Source organism: Hypanus sabinus, chromosome 4 (assembly GCF_030144855.1).
Source record: "Hypanus sabinus isolate sHypSab1 chromosome 4, sHypSab1.hap1, whole genome shotgun sequence".
NCBI classification, from domain to species: domain Eukaryota; kingdom Metazoa; phylum Chordata; class Chondrichthyes; order Myliobatiformes; family Dasyatidae; genus Hypanus; species Hypanus sabinus.
The window spans coordinates 18156331-18174038 of NC_082709.1; positions in this window are offsets into that span (position 1 = coordinate 18156331).

Genomic DNA, 17708 nt, shown 5'->3' on the forward strand with positions numbered 1-17708 from the left:
ACAAAGCTGTGTCGAACATGTCCTTACCTTAGAACTACCTAGGCTTTACCCATAGCCCTCTATGTTTCTAAGCTCCATGTAGCCATCAGGAGTCTCTTAAAAGACCATCCATCACCACTCTTTGCGTAAAAAACTTACCCCTAACATCTCCTCTGTACCTGCTTCCAAGCACCTTAAAAATATGCCCTCTTGCACTGGCCATTTCAGCCCTGGGCAAAAGCCTCTGACTAACAACACGATCAGTGCCTCTCATCATTTTGTACCCCTCTATCAGGTCACGTCTCATCCTCCGTCATACCAAGGAGAAAAGGCCGAGTTCACTCAACCTATTCTCATAAGGCATGCCCCCCAATTCTGGCAACATCCTTGTAAATCACCTCTGTACCCTTTCTATGGTTTCCACGTCCTTCCTGTAGTGAGGCGACCAGATTTGAGCACAGTACTCCAAGAGGAATCTGACCGGGGTCCAATATAGCTGTAACATTACCTCTTGGCTCTTAAACAATCCTATGCCTTCTTAACCACAGAGCCAACCTGTGTAGCAGCTTTGAATGTCCTATGGACTCAGACCCCAATATTCCTCTGATCCTGCACACTGCTAAGAGGCTTACCATTAATACTATATTCTGCCATCATATTTGACCTACCAAAATGAACCACCTCACATTTATCACTATCCAACTCCATCTACCACTTCTCAGCCCAGTTTTCCATCCTATCAATGCTCCGTTATATCCTCTGACAGCCCTCCACACTACCCACAACACACCCAACCTTTCTGTCATCGGCAAATTTACTAACCCATCCTCCACTTCCTCATCCAGGTCATTTATAAAAATCACAAAGAGTTAGGGATCCCAGAACAGATCCCTGAGGCACACCACTGGTCACCGGCTTCCATACGGAATATGAATACTTTTTGTGATTTTTATTAATGACCTGGATATGGGGTTAGAAGGGTGGGTTGGCAAGTTTGCAGATGACACAAAGGTAGGTGGTGTTGTAGATAGTGTAGAGGATTGTCAAAGATTGCAGAGAGACATTGGTAAGATGCAGAAGTGGGCTGAGAAGTGGCAGATGGAGTTCAATCCAGAGAAGTGTGAGGTGGTACACTTTGGAAGGACAAACTCCAAGGCAGAGTACAAAGTAAATGGCAGGATACTTGGTAGTGTGGAGGAGCAGAGGGATCTGGGGGTACATGTCCACAGATCCCTGAAAGTTGCCTCACTGGTAGATAGGGTAGTTAAGAAAGCTTATGGGGTGTTAGCTTTCATAAATTGAGGGATAGAGTTTAAGAGACGCGATGTAATGATGCAGCTTTATAAAACTCTAGTTAGGCCATACTTGGAGTACTGTGTCCAGTTCTGGTCGCCTCACTATAGGAAGGCTGTGGAAGCATTGGAAAGGGTACAGAGGAGATTTACTAGGATGCTGCCTGATTTAGAGAGTATGGATTATGATCAGAGATTAAGGGAACTAGGGCTTTACTCTTTGGAGAGAAGGAGGATGAGAGGAGACATGATAGAGGTATACAAGATATTAAGAGGAATAGACAGAGTGGACAGCCAACGCCTCTTCCCCAGGGCACCACTGCTCAGTACAAGAGGACATGGCTTTAAAGTAAGGGGAGGGAAGTTCAAGGGGGATATTAGAGGAAGGTTTTTCACTCAGAGTGGTTGGTGCGTGGAATGCACTTCCTGAGTCAGTGGTGGAGGCAGATGCACTAGTGAAGTTTAAGAGACTACTAGACAGGTATATGGAGGAATTTAAGGTGGGGGTTATATGGGAGGCAGGGTTTGAGTGTTGGCACAACATTGTGGACCGAAGGGCCTGTACTGTGCTGTACTGTTCTATGATCTATGACCCGTCTACAACCACTCTTTGCCTTCTGTGGGTAAGCCCGTTCCGGATCCACAAAGCAATGTCCCTTTGGATTCCATGCTTCCTTACTTTCTGAATAAGCCTTGTTTGGGGTACATTATCAAATGCCTTGCTAAACTCTATATACACTACATCTACTACTCTTCCTTCATCAATGTATTTAGTCACATCCTCAAAAAATTCAATCAGGCTCGTAAGGCATGACTTACCTTTGACAAAGCCATGCTGACTATTCCTGATCATGTTATGCCTCTCCAAATGTTCATAACTCTTGCCTCTCAGGATCTTCTCCATCAACTTACCAACCACTGAAGTAAGACTCACTGGCCTATAATTTCCTGGGCTATCCCTACTCCCTTTCTAGAATAAGGGAACAACATCCATAACCCTCCAGTCCTCCGGAACCTCTCCCATCTTCATTGATGATGCAATGAGGATGGCTTTTTGACATTGTAGCAATCTGAATTAGGTTCACAAGGTTAGTTCCCGGAATGGCGGGACTGTCATATGTTGAAAGATTGGAGCAACTGGGCTTGTATACTTCGGAATTTAGAAGGATGAGAGGGGATCTGTTTGAAACATATAAGATTATTAAGGGATTGGACACACTGGGGGCAGGAAGCATGTTCCTGCTGATGGGTGAGTCCAGAACTAGAGGCCACAGTTTAAGAATAAGTGGTAGGCCATTTAGAACTGAGATGCGGAAAAACGTTTTCACCCAGAGAGTGGTGGCTATGTGGAACGCTCTGCCCCAGAAGGCAGTGGAGGCCAAGTCTCTGGTTGCATTCAAGAGAGAGTTAGATAGAGCTCTTATAGATAGCGGGGTCAAGGGATATGGGGAGAGGGCAGGAACGGGGTACTGATTATGTATGTTCAGCCATGATCACAGTGAATGGTGGTGCTCTCTAGAAGGGACGAATGGCCTACTCCTGCACCTACTGTCTATTGTCTATTGACTCTGTTCCTGATTCATGTAGAACTATATACCTAATGTCAGCTTGAGTTTACTAGGCAGATTGCAATCCTATCTGGTTTTGGTGAGTATGGCATGGGGATTTTAGCAATGAATTGTTTATGTTTGCTGTAGCCTTGACCTTAATTGCTTTCAGAATCAGAAATAGGTTCATTATCACTTTCATATGTCATGAAATTCATTGTTTTGTGATAGAGGTAAAGTGCAATACATAAAGGTTACTATAAATCACAATGAGAATACATAAAAAAAATTATAGTGCAAACAGAGAGCTTCATTGTGAGTTGGAGTTCATTGGTTCAGAAATCTAATGGCTGAGGGGAAGGAGCAGTTCCTAAGATGTTGAGTGTGTGTCTTTAGCTCTTATACTTCCCTCCAGATGGCAGAGTAGGAAGGGGGATGCTGACTTCTTGAGACTGCCTCAATTCTTTGAAGACTGCCTCAATTCTTGGGAGGCGAGTGGCTCCAATGGCTCCAACTGAGTCCACACCACTCTGCAACTTTTTCTGATCCTGTGCATTGGTGCCTCCATACTCAACCAATCAGAATGCTCTCCACTATACATCTGTAGAAATTTCCTAGTCTTTGGCGACATACCAGATCTCTTCATACTTACAAAATATAGCTGTTTTTGCGCATTCTTCGTAATTGCTTCAATACGCTGGGCCCAAGATAGAATTTCTGAGATGTTGATAACTAGGAATTTGAAGCGGCTCATCCTTTCCCTTGCTGACCCTTTAATGAGGACTGTGCACCTATAGCCTTGAAGGCTTTCAGCTCTTTTTGAGGTGTGATTTTCATGTCTTTACACTGGATGGACACTCACATGGAACAAAACCGGCAGTAAGGAGTCACTTGGGCCAACTTAGTAAAAGGTGGGTTGCTCCGTTGCTGCTCCAGCAACATTTCCTCCACAGAAGAAAAGACAACAGTCATGAGGTGGTACTATACGATTCTGGACTTCCAAAGGGAATGTGAATGGAGTAGGTTTTGGGTAAAACTGGCGGCAACCTTCCCCTTCTTGTTTCCTGCTGTCTAATCCTTAAGTTAACCTTGGTGTTCTGCACATGACAACAATGGGAGAATGCTGAAAGTGGTAGAATGAGTAAATGGATGACTTTATCTTCTCTCTTTTGCTGTTGAGGTGCATACTGGTCAGATGGATCTCTTGTATTTCTGCAATGCCCAATGAGCAGTGGTCAGGATGACGGAAGTGAAAGGTGCCATTTAAATGTACTGCTTATAGCTTGTGGGACAAGGAAACAGTGACATAAAAGAGCCCCTTATCACCTTTGATAGAGTTTTTATTGGTGCAGGCTCCTTCTCTGTAATGTGCACTGCAGCGATAACCAGCACTCTCTTCTCTAACCAACACACACAAAATGCTGGAGGAACTCAGCAGACCAGGCAGCATCTATAGAAAAAAGTACAGTCGATGTCTTGGGTTGAGACCCTTCAGCAGGACTCAAGAAAAAAAGATGAGTAGATTTAAAAGGCGGGTGGAGGAGTGGAGAGGAGAGAAAACACAAGGTGATAGGTGAAATCGTGAGCGGGAGGGATGAAGTAAAGAGCTGGGAAGCTGATTGATGAAAGCGATACAGAGCCAGAGAAAGGGGAATCGAAGAACAGAGGACAGAAAGCCATGGAAGAAAGAGAACGGGGAGGTGCACCACAGGGAGGCGATGGGCTGGCAAGGAGATGAGGTGGGAGAGGACAAAGGGGATGGGGAATAGTGAAGTGTGGGCATTACCGGAAGTTTGAGAAATTGATATTTGTGCCATCAGGTGGGAGGTTAACCAGATGGAATACAAGGCCTTGTTCCTCCAACCAGAGTGCGGCCTCATCTCGACAGTAGAGGAGGCCATGAATTGGCATATCAGAAGGGAGTGGGAAGTGGAATTAAATTGGGTGGCCAATGGGAGATCCCACTTCTTCTGGTGAACAGAGTGTAGGTGCTCGGTGAAGCCATCTCCCAATCTACATTGGATCTCATCGATATACAGGAGGCCAGACCGGGAGCACTGGACACAGTAGATGACCCCAACAGACTCAGAGGTGAAGTGTCACCCCACCTGGAAGAACTGTTTGGGGTCCTGAATGGTAGCGAGGAAGGAGATGTAGGGGCAGATCTAGCACTTGTTCCGTTTGCAAGGATAAGTGCCAGGAGGGAATTTTAATGTTAATTCCACTTCCCATTCTGATAGGTCACCTCCTTCCCTGTCCTCTTTTCTATCTCTTACCTTATCTCCTTGCCTGCCCATTACCTCCCTCTGGTGCTCCTCCCCTCCTTCTCCTTCTTCCAAGGCCTTCTGTCATCTCCTACTAGATACCCCCTTCTCCAGCCCTGTATCTCGTTCACCAAATCAACCTCCCAGCTCTTTGCCTCATCCCTCCCCATCCAGGTTTCACCTATCACCTTGTGTTGCTCCCTCCCCCCTTTAAATCTACTCCTCATCTTTTTTTTCTCCAGTCCTGCTGGAGGGTCTTGGCCTGAAATATCGACTGTACTTTTTTCTGTAGATGCTGCCTGAGATCCCCCAGCATTTTGTATGTGCGTCACTTGGACTTCCAGCACCTGCTGATTTACTCTTGTTTGTAATTGGCTCTCTTCTCTAATACAAGGCTGGGTTAAGGTGACGAAGCCACCTTTAACCTTATTCCCTATAAAAGAGTATATTAATTGAGGGACATACAGTACAGGGTTTTAGTGATTGTTGAATAACTAAGAATGTGCATAACATAGTAAATGTCAGTATAAAGCTTGTAGGGTTCACAAGCATGCAACTAGATGGTTTTTCGATCTAAGTTCTGTTGAAGGAGATTGCTGGTAAGTGAGTATTTGGGTGTGGAGCATTCAGCGTTCTGAGGGGTCTTACATTTATTGCCAGTAAAGTCATTGCATATCAGTCTGCATTGTATCATTGACAGACAGACAGACAGACAGACAGACAGACAGACAGACATACTTTATTGATCCCAAGGGAAATTGGGTTTCGTTACAGCCGCACCAACCAAGAATAGTGAAGAAATATAGCAATATAAAACCATAAATAATTAAGTAATGATAAGTTAATCATGCCAAGTGGAACTAAGTCCAGGACCAGCCTATTGGTTCAGGGTGTCTGACACTCCGAGAGAGGAGTTGTAAAGTTTGATGGCCACAGATAGGAGTGACTTCCTATGATGCTCAGTGTTACATCTCGGTGGCATTTGGGGGGGTTTCAATTCTTGCACTGACCTTGGAGACTTTTCCCCCTCACTGCCATTTTACCATGTGTTGCAGCTAATGAAACTCTCTGCTCCTCTCCACATTATCTAGTCATACATCTGCTTGCCCATTCTTGCCCATATTTGGTCATGGCATCCAGATGGATCCCAATACCTGTGGCAGGACTTTCGCCAGCTGTTCCATGTAAACACAACTGTTTTTTTGAGTTCCAAGGAAAGGTTTTAATCCACAGTGGGCAGTTTAAAAAGAACCTAGCCACAAATGCAAGTGGCCTCTGTGGTATGTACAAATGGGATAAACTGCACAGTTAGTGTTGGATGATTGCTGAAATCAAGTTTTAGAGGCTGCTGTGTGAATTGTATTCTCTGTGTCACTAGGCCAAAAATGTATGGGTTAATTGTGCATCACAGTCCCAGCACCTGTTCTCCAATGGTATCCAATTTATCCTCCATTAAACCACTAACAAGCCACACACCTCTCGAAGCAGGCATTGAATGAAGCTGTCAGAATGTATAATGACTGTGGCAAAGTTATTAACATATTTATTTCTGACCCAGTGGTCAACAGTGGAAAACTCAGAACTGGGGGAGGGGTAAATCACATTTATTTTGTGTTATTGTTTGATTACATTTTCATTACTGAGAGCACTAGTTTCCTATTTAAGCTCTAACAACCTATTGAATACTTCTGCCGATACTGTGGTGATATGTTCTTATTCATTGTTTTAATGATTTCCTTTTGGAGTATTTTACTGAACTCTATTTAGTTTGTAGAGTTAGTTAATTGCCAAAATTTATTAGGGTTCATTTTAACCTGAATTCCCTATGAAAATGGTGTGAGGGTTAAAACAGTGGGAAATTGGTGAACATAATACCCCACTTCTGAGGTATTTTATTCTCCCCACCCCCCTCCCCAATATATCTCGCATACAGTAACCAGGGGAAGTCAGCTTGCCTAGAAAATCACAGTGGTGGGACACCAGTTTAGCTCAAGAGTTCATGATCTTTTTCATGCCAATAGCCAAATCCATTATGCAAAAGCTCCAGGTAGTGAACCCCTGATTTAGCTAAATTTTTTTACAGGATTCCTTGTGAAACAGGGTGAACTATATTGCTTCCTAAAGACTACATCTTCATGTTATCCCTAATGCCTGCTTCTTCCAAGTGGTTTCTTTATTGTCACCTGGGTATCCCTTCCATTGCACAGGATGCAATAGATGACCCCAACAGACTCACAAGTGAGGTGTTGCCTCACCTAGAGGGACAGTCCTTCCAGGTAAGGCAACACCTCACTTGTGAGTCTGTTGGGGTCATCTATTGCATCCAGTGCTCCTGGTGCGGCCTCCTCTACATCGGTGAGACCTGACGTAAATTGGGGGACCGCTTCGTCGAGCACCTCTGCTCCGTCCACCACAACAGACAGGATCTCCCGGTTGCTACACACTTCAACTCTGCTTCACAGTCCCATTTGGATATGTCCATACATGGCCTCTTTTACTGCCATGATGAGGCCAAACTCAGGTTGGAGGAGCAACACCTCATATACTGTCTGGATAGTCTCCAGCCCCTTGGCATGAACATTGAATTCTCCAACTTCTGGTACTTCCCTCCCCCTCCCTTCATCATCCTAGTTTCACTCTGCCTCCTCCTCCAGCTGCCTATCACCTCTCTCATGATTCTGCCTTCTTCTACTACCCATAGTGCTTTCCCCTTATATTCCTTCTTCACCTTTCCTGCCTATCCCCTCCCTGCTTCCCCTCCCCCACCCCTTGATCTTTCCCCTTACTAGTTTTTCACCTGGCACCTACCAGCCTTCTCCTTCCCACCCTCCCCCCACCTTCTTTATAGGGCCCCTTCCCCTTCAGTCGTGATGAAGGGTCTTGGCGCAAAATGTTGTCTGTTCGTTTTCACAGATGCTGCCCGACCTGCTGAGTTCCTCCAGCATGTTGTGTGTGTTGATTCGACCCCAGCACCTGCAGAGTATTTTGTGTTTGGGTAGAGGATTAGGTAGTGCTGAGGAAGCAATGTGATTGCAGCAGGACTTAGACTAATTGGAAGAATGGGCAAAAAAGTGGCAGATGGAATACAGTGTTGGGAAATGTATGATAATGCAGTTTGGTAAAAGAAACAATAGTGCAGACTATTATCGAAATGTGGAGAAAATTCCAACATCAGAGGCGCAAAGGGACTTAGGAGTCCTTGTTCAAGACTCCCAGAAGGTTGAGTTTGTGAAAAAGGTCAAAGCAATGTTGGCATTTATTTCAAGGGGAATAGAACATAAAAGCAAGGAGATAATGCTGAGGCTTTATAAGACTCTTGTCAGGCCACACTTGGAGTATTGTCAACAGAATTGGGCCCATATCTCAGAAAGGATGTATTTTCATTGGAGAGAGTTCAGAGAAGATTCGCAAAGATGATTCTGGGAATGAAAGGGTTAACATATGAGGAGTGTCTGGCAGCTTTGGGCCTGTACTGACTGGAATTCAGAAGAAAGCTTGGGGATCTCATTGAAACCTATCTAATATTGAAAAGGCTAGGTAAGGTGTATGTGGAGAGGATATTTCCTATGATGGGGGTGTCCAGAACTAGAGGGCACAGCCTCAAAACTGAGGGACGATCTTTTAGAACAGAGGTAAAGAGGAATTTTTCAGCCAAAGAGTGTGGTGAATCTGTAGAAGACTCTCCCACAGACTGCGGGGGAGGCCAAGTCTGTGGGCATATTCAAAGTGGAAGTTGATAGATTTCTGATTGGTTGGGCATCAAGGGATATAGTGAGAAGACAGGTGTATGGGGTTGAATGGGATCCAGCATCAGCCATGATGAAATGGCAGACCAGACTCGATGGGCCGAATGGTCCTATTTCTTATGGTAGCATGGTCTTCTTTTCTCCTATGGTCTACTCTCTTCTCCTATGAGGTTCTTTCCTCCCCAGTGCTTTATCTTTCCAACTCACATGGCTTCACCTATCATCTCTAGTTATCATCCTTCCCTACCCACCACCTTTTTATTCTGGCATCTTCCCCCTTTCTCTTCAATCCTGAAGAAGGGCCTCAGCACAAAACATTGACAGTTTATTCATGTCCATAAATGCTGCCTGACCTGCTGAGTTCCTCCAGTATTTTGTGTGTGTGTTGCTTTGGATTTCCAGCATTCGCAGATTTTCTAGTGTTTATGATTTGCGTCTCCTATCCTAGTTTGAGTCCCGTCAAGTAATACTGGTATCACAAATTTGAAGTTGTACAAGACATTGTTGAGGCCTAATTTGGAGTATTGTTTGCAGTTTACATCACCGACCTACAGGAAAGATGTAAATAAGGTTGAAAGAGTACTGAGAAAATTTACAAGGATATTGCTGGATCTGGAGGACCTGAATTACAAGGAAAGATTGAATAAGTGAGCACTTTATTCCTTGGAACAGAGAAGAATGAGATAATATTTGATAGAGGGATACAAAATTATAAGGAGGATAGATAGGGTAAATCGAGGCATGCTTTTTCCACTGAGGTTGGGTTAGACTGCAATTTGAAATCATGGGTTAAGGGTAAAAGGTGAAAAATTTAAGGGGAACATGAGGGGAAACCTCTTCAATCAGAAGGGTGTAAGAGCATGTAATGAGCTGACAGTGCAAGTGATGCAAATGAGCCCAATTTCAACGTTTAGGTGGTTTGGATAGGTACATGAACAGCAGGTGTGTGGAAAGATAGGTCCCAGTGCAGGTTGAAGGGCCTGTTTCTTTGCTGTGCTTTTCTATGATTCTGTGATTCTATGACTCTGTCACTCTAATCCACCCTGCACTTTGAGGGGGGGGGGGGGGGGAGATAAAGCCAGATCTACCAGTGGATTAAAGGGAATTACAGAGGCATGAAAGAGGACCAGGCCAAAATTGTACCTCCTTCTGTACCTCATACCTGGTGGTAACAGTGAGTAAAGGGCATGCCTGGGAGCTGGAGGTTGTTAATAATGAATGCTGCCTTTCTGAGACACTGTTCCTTAAAGCTGTCCTGGGTACTTTGTAGGCTGGTACCCAAGATGAAGCTGACCAGATTTACAAACTTCTCCAGCTTCTTTTGGTCCTGTGCAGTAGCCCCTCCATACCAAACAGTGACATAGCCTGTCAGAATGCTCTCCATGGTACAACTGAAGAAGTTTTTGAGTGTATTTGTTAACTTCCAAATCTCTTCAAACTCCTAATAAGGTATAAACACTGTTTGCCTTCTTTATAACTACATTGATATGTTGGGACCAGGTTAGATCCTCAGAGACCTTGACACCCAGGAACTTGAAACCGTTCACTCTCTCCACTTCTGATCCCTCAAAGAGGATTGGTATGTGTTCCTTCGTCTCACCCTTTCTGAAATCCACAGTCAGCTCTTTTGTCTTACTGATATTGAGTGCTAGGTTGTTGCTGCGGCACCACTGCACCAGTTGGCATATCTCACCCCTGTATGCCTGCTCGATCAATGCCTTTCATCATCTTATACACCTCTATCAAGTCACTCTCATCCTCCTTCGCTCCAAGTAGAAAACGCCAAGTTCACTCAACCTATTCTCATAAGGCAACATCCTTGTTAATCTCCTCTGAACTCTCTCGATAGTATCCACATCCTTCCTGTAGTGAGGTGACCAGAACTGAACACAGTACTCCAAGTGTGGTCTGACCAAGATCTTTCTCAATCTTTTTATTATTATTTTAATATCAACATAATAAGATTAATTCATAGATAATGGGATTACAAACATACAAATTTCAACTGAACATGAAAGGATACATAAGCAATAGTTACAATATAAATGAGTCTTCCCAAATCATGGACGATACAAGTAACATATAAACAAAGCAAACCTAGGTATATCATAATATATATAAAAAAAAAGAAAAGAGAAAAAGAAAAAAAATTAAGCTAGAAAAACTAATCTAACAATCTAATAACTAGTAAGGAAAAAAACAAAAAAAGAAAAAAGGAAAAAAAAAAGAAAAAAAAGGCTGCTTATAATATCTAACAAAAATAACCTATTCTCATAAGGCAATGTCCTAGTTAATCTCCTCTGAACTCTCTCGATAGTATCCACATCCTTCCTGTAGTGAGGTGACCAGAACTGAACACAGTACTCCAAGTGGGGTCATACCAAAATCTTATATAGCTGTAATATTATCTCATGGCTCTTGAACTCAATCCCACAGTTGATGAATGCCACTACATCATACGCCTTCTTAATAACACTGTCAATCTGCGCAGCAGCTTTGAGTGTCCAGTGGAAATGGACCCCAAGACCTCGCTGATCCTCCACACTGCCAAGAGTCTTGCCATTAATATTATATTCTGTCTTCAAATTTGACCTACCGAAATGAACCACTTCACACTTATTTAGGTTGAATTCTATATTCCACTTCTCAGCCCAGTTCTGCATCCTATTGGTGTCCTGCTGCAACCTCTGACAAACCTCCAGACTATCCACAACACCCCCCAAGTTCTGAGTCATCAGCAAACTCACTAACCCACCCTTCTACTTCCTAATTCAGGTCATTTATAAAAATCACAGAGGAGGGGTCCCAGGACAGATCCCTGCAGAACACCACTGGTCACTGTCCTCCATGCAGAATATGAACCATCTACAAACACTCTTTGCCTTCTGTGGACAAGCCATTCTGGATCCACAAAGCAACTTCCCCTTGGATCCCATGCCTCGTTACTTTCTGAATGAGCCTTACATGAGGAACTTCATCAACTTACTGATAGCCATATACATTACAACCACTACTCTATCTTAATCAATGTGTTTAGTTACAAACTCAAATAATTCAAAAAGGCTTATAATGCACAACCTGCCCTTGACAAAGCCATGCTGACTATCCTGAATCAGATTACGTTTCTCCAAATGCTCATAAATGCTGCTTCTCAGGATCTTCTCCAATAGCTTGCCCACCTCTGAAGTAAGACTCACTGGTCTATAATTTCTTGGATTATCTCTACTCCCTTTCTTGAACAAGGGAACACCATTTGCAAACCTTCAATCCTCTGGTACTTCTCCTGTCCCTATTGATAATGCAAAGTTCATCATCAGAGGCTCAGAAATCTCCTCCCTCACTTCCCACAGTAGCCTTGGGTATATCTCAACCAGTCCCAGCAACTTATCTAACTTAATACCTTTCAAAAGCTCCAGCACATACTCTTTCTTAATGTCTATATGCTCAAGCATTTCAGTCAACTGTAAGTCATCCCCGCAATTAACAAAGTCCTTTTCACTGGTGAATATTTAAGCAAAGTATTCATTAAGTACCACTGCCACCTCCTCTGGCTCCATGAAGGTGATTCCACTACTGCCCCTGTTTGGCTCTATACTCTCACAGCTCATCCTCTTGCTCTTTACATACTTGTAGAATACCTTGGGGTTTCCCTCAATCCTGCTGGCCAAGGTCTTTTCATGGCCCCTTCTAGCTCTCCTAATTTCATTCTTGAGCTCCTTCCTGGTACTCTTGTAATTTTCTAGAGCTCTAACAGTAACTAGTCTCTTGAATCTTTCATAAGCTTTTCATTTATTCTTAACTAGATTTTCCACATCCTTTCTACACCATGGTTCTTTTACCCTACCATCCCTTCCCTGCCTCAATGGAACATACCTACGCAGAATGCCATGAAAATGGTCCCTGAACATTTGCCACATTTCTGTCATGCATTTCCCTGAGAACATCTGCTCCCAATATGTGTTCCCAAGTCCTGCCTAATAACATAATATTTCCCCCACCCCAATTAAATGTTTTCCCAAATTGTCTGCTCTTATCCCTCTCCACGCGACGGTAAAGGAGATAGAGTTGTGATCATTACCTCCAAACTGCTCTCCCAACAAGAAATCTGAAAATTGACCAGGTTCATGTTCCAATACCAGATCAAGTGCAGCCTCAGTTCAAGTTGCTTATCTACAAATTGTGTCAGGTAACCTTCCTGGACACATCTAACAAACTCCACACCATCTAAACCCCTTGCTCTAAGGAGATGCCAGTCAATATTAGGCAAGTTAAAATCACCCATCACAATAACCCTGTTATTATTGCACCGTTCCAGAATCTGCCTTCCTATCTACTCTTCAACATCTCTGTTGCTACTGGGGGATCTATAAAAAACAGCCAATAGAGTTATTGCCTCCTTCTTGTTTCTGACCACAATGACATAATAGACAATCCCTCCATGACTTATTCCTTTTCTGCAGCTATATTACTATCCCTGATTAACAATACCACTTCCCCACCTCATTTGCCTCCCTCCCTGTCCTTTTTGAAACATCTAAAGCCTGGCACACTCAGCAGCCATTCCTGCCCCTGAGACATCCAAGTCTCTGTAATGGCCACAATGTCATAGTTCCACGCTCCACGTATTGATCCATGCTCTAAGTTCATCAGCCTTTTTTATGATACTCCTACAGTTATTGATAGTACTAGCTATAACTTCATAACTGAGTTGTTGCTAACTAAGAGTAATGAGCATCATAAACAGGTCTATGAACAGGATTGTAGTGTAATGGTTAGCACAACACTTTACAATACCAGTGACTGGGATTCATTTCCGGATGCTGCTGTAAGGAGTTTTTATGTTTTCCCTGTGAGCACATGGATTCCCTACGGGTGCTTCAGTTTCCTCTCACAGTCCAAGGACGTACTGGCTGGTGGGTTAATTGGTCATTGTAAGTTGTCCCATGATTAAGCTAGGGTTAAGTTGGGGATTGCTGAGCGGCATGGCTGAAAGGGCAGGTAGAGCCTACTCTGCGCTGTACCATAAATAAGTAAACAAATAAACAAGTGGATAGATAGATAAATAAATAAATAAGCAAAAATAAAATCTTATATATATGAAAATAATGTAACATGCTAGTTGTAAATTTACTCTATTATACTGAGCCTGTTCATGAAATAGCAGTAGGACATAGAAACATACAACCTTTACACCTGTATGTTCTGTGACATCAACATATAAAGTTTTTAAAAGATCATACCTCAGCATGCTCTGAGAAACCAATGGGACTTTGAAATGAATAGACTGAATTAATGAAAATACATCAGGAATCGTTCATGCAGAATTAAAAGAAAGATGGATTTCATACTACCAGAGAAGTCAGTAATGACACCACACAATGTTGCATTGTTTCACCAAGTCTAGATTCATCCGCAAAAACATTTGGAAATGTACAGTATGCGCCCAAACTGCCGTTTGAGTGAAATCCTTTTAGAATGCTGAGAACTTTTCTATTGAGGATTTTTGTATCATATCCGTCAAAAGATTAAACAGAACAATTTATTTTGAGAAGAAGATTGAGAAATTCATCGACACATGACTGAGTAGGAACCATTTAACAGATATATAGAAAACAGACAGAATCAAGAGGGAGCTTGCATTAACTGAATTGTCATTTGTTTAATTCTTATATTATGGTGAAACAGTATTCAGAGTAAACTATCAACTTGCGAGGAAAATGTAGACAATATTGATTATCTTCACATGGGAACAGATACGTCCTTGTGATTGCTGGAGCAAGACAAATATTAATCACTTTTAACTGTGAATAATATTCAGAATTAGAAGGAAGCAGTTCTTTAAAAAGAACCACAGTGTTTGTGTAGTATTTGTAAGTATATTAGACCATTAAAATTAAGTTGAACAGTACTACTTTGTTAGCTGTGCTGATTCTTCCTCCTTGACCAGAAGGATTCAGGTTGAATTCAGGAATCATGATGGCACATGTGACAGTCAGGACTGAAGGATGTAAGTAATAAAGTTAATTCAACTATGAACATAAAGCGACTAGGAGGTGCTTCGAGTTTCTTGTTAGAGAGCAGTGGGCAGTGAACATGCATAATCTTGTAAGCAGTGATTGTTAAATCTGAGATGAACTGAAGATAAAGGGATACCATTCCTTCAACACCCAGCATGATGTCAGGTGTTGATGCAGGTCATTGTTCTGGGAGGTCACGGTGTGGCATATTGGCTGACTTTATAATATCTTTATTCTCAGGCAGTGCAAGGTTCAGGTGTACCCAAACACCAGGGACACTCAAAAACTTGCCTTCTAGAGCTATCTGATGATGATGTAGCTCATGACTCCATCCAGGAGCACTTGTAACCATGTACAGTGCAGATGGGAAACTGCTATGTGAAAGGGCACAGAATTGAAATCTAATTACTACAGTAGATTGGACTGCTTCAGAGGTTCCCTCTGTATTCAGAAACAAATGTAATTAAATTTATGCAGGTCTGCTTTACACAGCACCCTTGTGCACCTGTGGCAGCAATTACAGCCTTGAGTCTGTGTGGATCGGTCTCTATCAGCTTTGCACATCTGAACTCTGCAATTGTCCCCATTCTTCTTTACAAAACTGCTCAAGCTCTGTCAGATTGGATGGGGATTGAGAGTGAAAAACCCTTTTCGAGTCAATACCACAAATTCTCAACTGGATTGAGGTCTGGACTCTGATTTGGCCACTCCAGGATATTAACTTTGTTGTTTTTAAGCCATTCCTTATGCTTGGGGTCATTGTTTTGCTGGAAAATAAATCTTCTCCCAAGTCGCAGTTCTCTTGCAGACTACATCAGGTTTTCCTCCAGGATTTCCCTGTATTTTGCTGCATTCATTTTACTCTCTGCCTTCACAAGCCTCCCAGGGCCTGCTGTATCGAAGCATCCCCATGCAGCCACCACCATTCTTCACGGTAGGAGTGGTGTGCTTCTAATGATGAGTAGTGTTTACACTGATGGCCAAAAAGCTCAATTTTGGTTCATTGGTCCATAAAACCTTTTTCCAGCTGACTTCAGAGTCTCACACATGCCTTTTGGCAAACTCTGAGATTTCATGTGAGTTTTTTTCAAAAGTGGCTTTCTCTTGGCCACGCTCTCATTAAGCTGTGACTGGTGAAGCACCTGGAGAACAGTTGTTGTATGTGCAGTCTCTCCCATCTCAGTCGCTGAAGCTCGTAACTTCAGAGTTCGATCATAAGACTATAAGATATTGGAACAGAAGTAGGCCATTTGGCCTATTGAGTCTGCTCCATCATTCAATCATGGACTGATACAGTCATCCCTACTCCCCTACCTTCACCTCATACCCTTTGATGCTCTGGCTAATCATGAACCTATCTATCTCTGCCTTAAATACACCCAATGACTTGGTCTCCACAGCCGCTCGTGGCAACAAATTCCACAGATTTACCACCCTCTGACTGAAGTAATTTCTCCGCATCTCAGTTCTAAAAGGATGTCCTTCAATTCAGAATGTTTCTAGGAAATCCCCCTTCATTCCCCTGAACTCCAGTGAATACAGCCCAAGAACTGCCAGACATTCCTCATATGTAACTGTTTCATTCCTGGAATCATTTTTTTGCATCTTCACTGAGCCCTCTCCAATGTCAGTATATCCTTTCTAAAATAAGGACCCCACAACTGCACACAATACTCCAAGTTTTGTCGCACGAGTGCCTTATAGACCCTCAACATCACATCCCTGTTCTTATATTCTATACCTCTAGAAATGAATGCCAACATTTCATTTGCCTTCTTCACAACCAGCTCATCCTGGAGATTAAAATTTAGGGTATCTTGCACAAGGACACCCAACCCCTAAACTATCTAAGTCTCTCTGCAGGCTCTCTGTTTCCTCAACACTACCCACTCCTCCACCTACCTTTGTATCATCAGCAAATTTAGCCACAAATCCATTAATACTGTAGTTCAAATCATTGACATACATCATTAAAAATGGTGGTCCCAGCACTGACCCCTGTGGAACTCCACTGGTAACCGGCAGCCAGCCAGAATAGGAATCCTTTATTCCCACTCTCTGTTTTCTGCTGATCAGCCATTGCTCCACCCATGCTAATGACTTCCCTGTAATTCCATGGGCTCTTACCTTGCTAACCAGCCTCATGTGTGCCACCCTGTCAAAGGCCTTCTGAAAATCCAAGTACACCACATCTACTGCATCCCCTTTGTCTACCCTGCTTGTAATTTCCTCAAAGAATTGCAGTAGCTTTGTTAGGCAGGATTTTCCTTTCAGGAAACCATGCTGGCTTTGGCCTATCTTGTCATGTGCCCCCAGTTACTCTGTAATCTCATCCCTAACAATTGATTCCAACAACTTCCAAACCACTGATGTCAGGCAAACAGGTCTCCAGTTTCCTTTCTGCCGCCTCCCACCATTCTGAAATAGTGTAGAAACATTTGCAATTTTCCCGTCATCTGGTACAATGCCAGAAACTATCGATTCTTGAAAGATCATCGTTAGTGCCTCCACAATCTCTCTAGCTACTTCCTTCAGAACCCAAGGGTGCATTTCATCAGGTGCAGGAGATTTATCCACCCTCAGACCATTAAGCTTCCTGAGCACCTTCTCAGTTGTAATTTTCACTGCACAACCTTCACTTCCCTGACACTCTTGAATGTCCGGTATATTGCAGATGTCTTCCACTGTGAAGACTGATGCAAAATACGCATTCAGTTCCTCTGACACCTCTTGGTGTCATAGGTCTCTTGGTGGCCTCTCTCACTAGTCTCCTTCTTGCACAATTACTCAGTTTTTTGAGGATGGCCTGCTCTAAGCAGATTTAAGGCTGTTCCATTACCTTTCCATTCCTTGATGATTGACT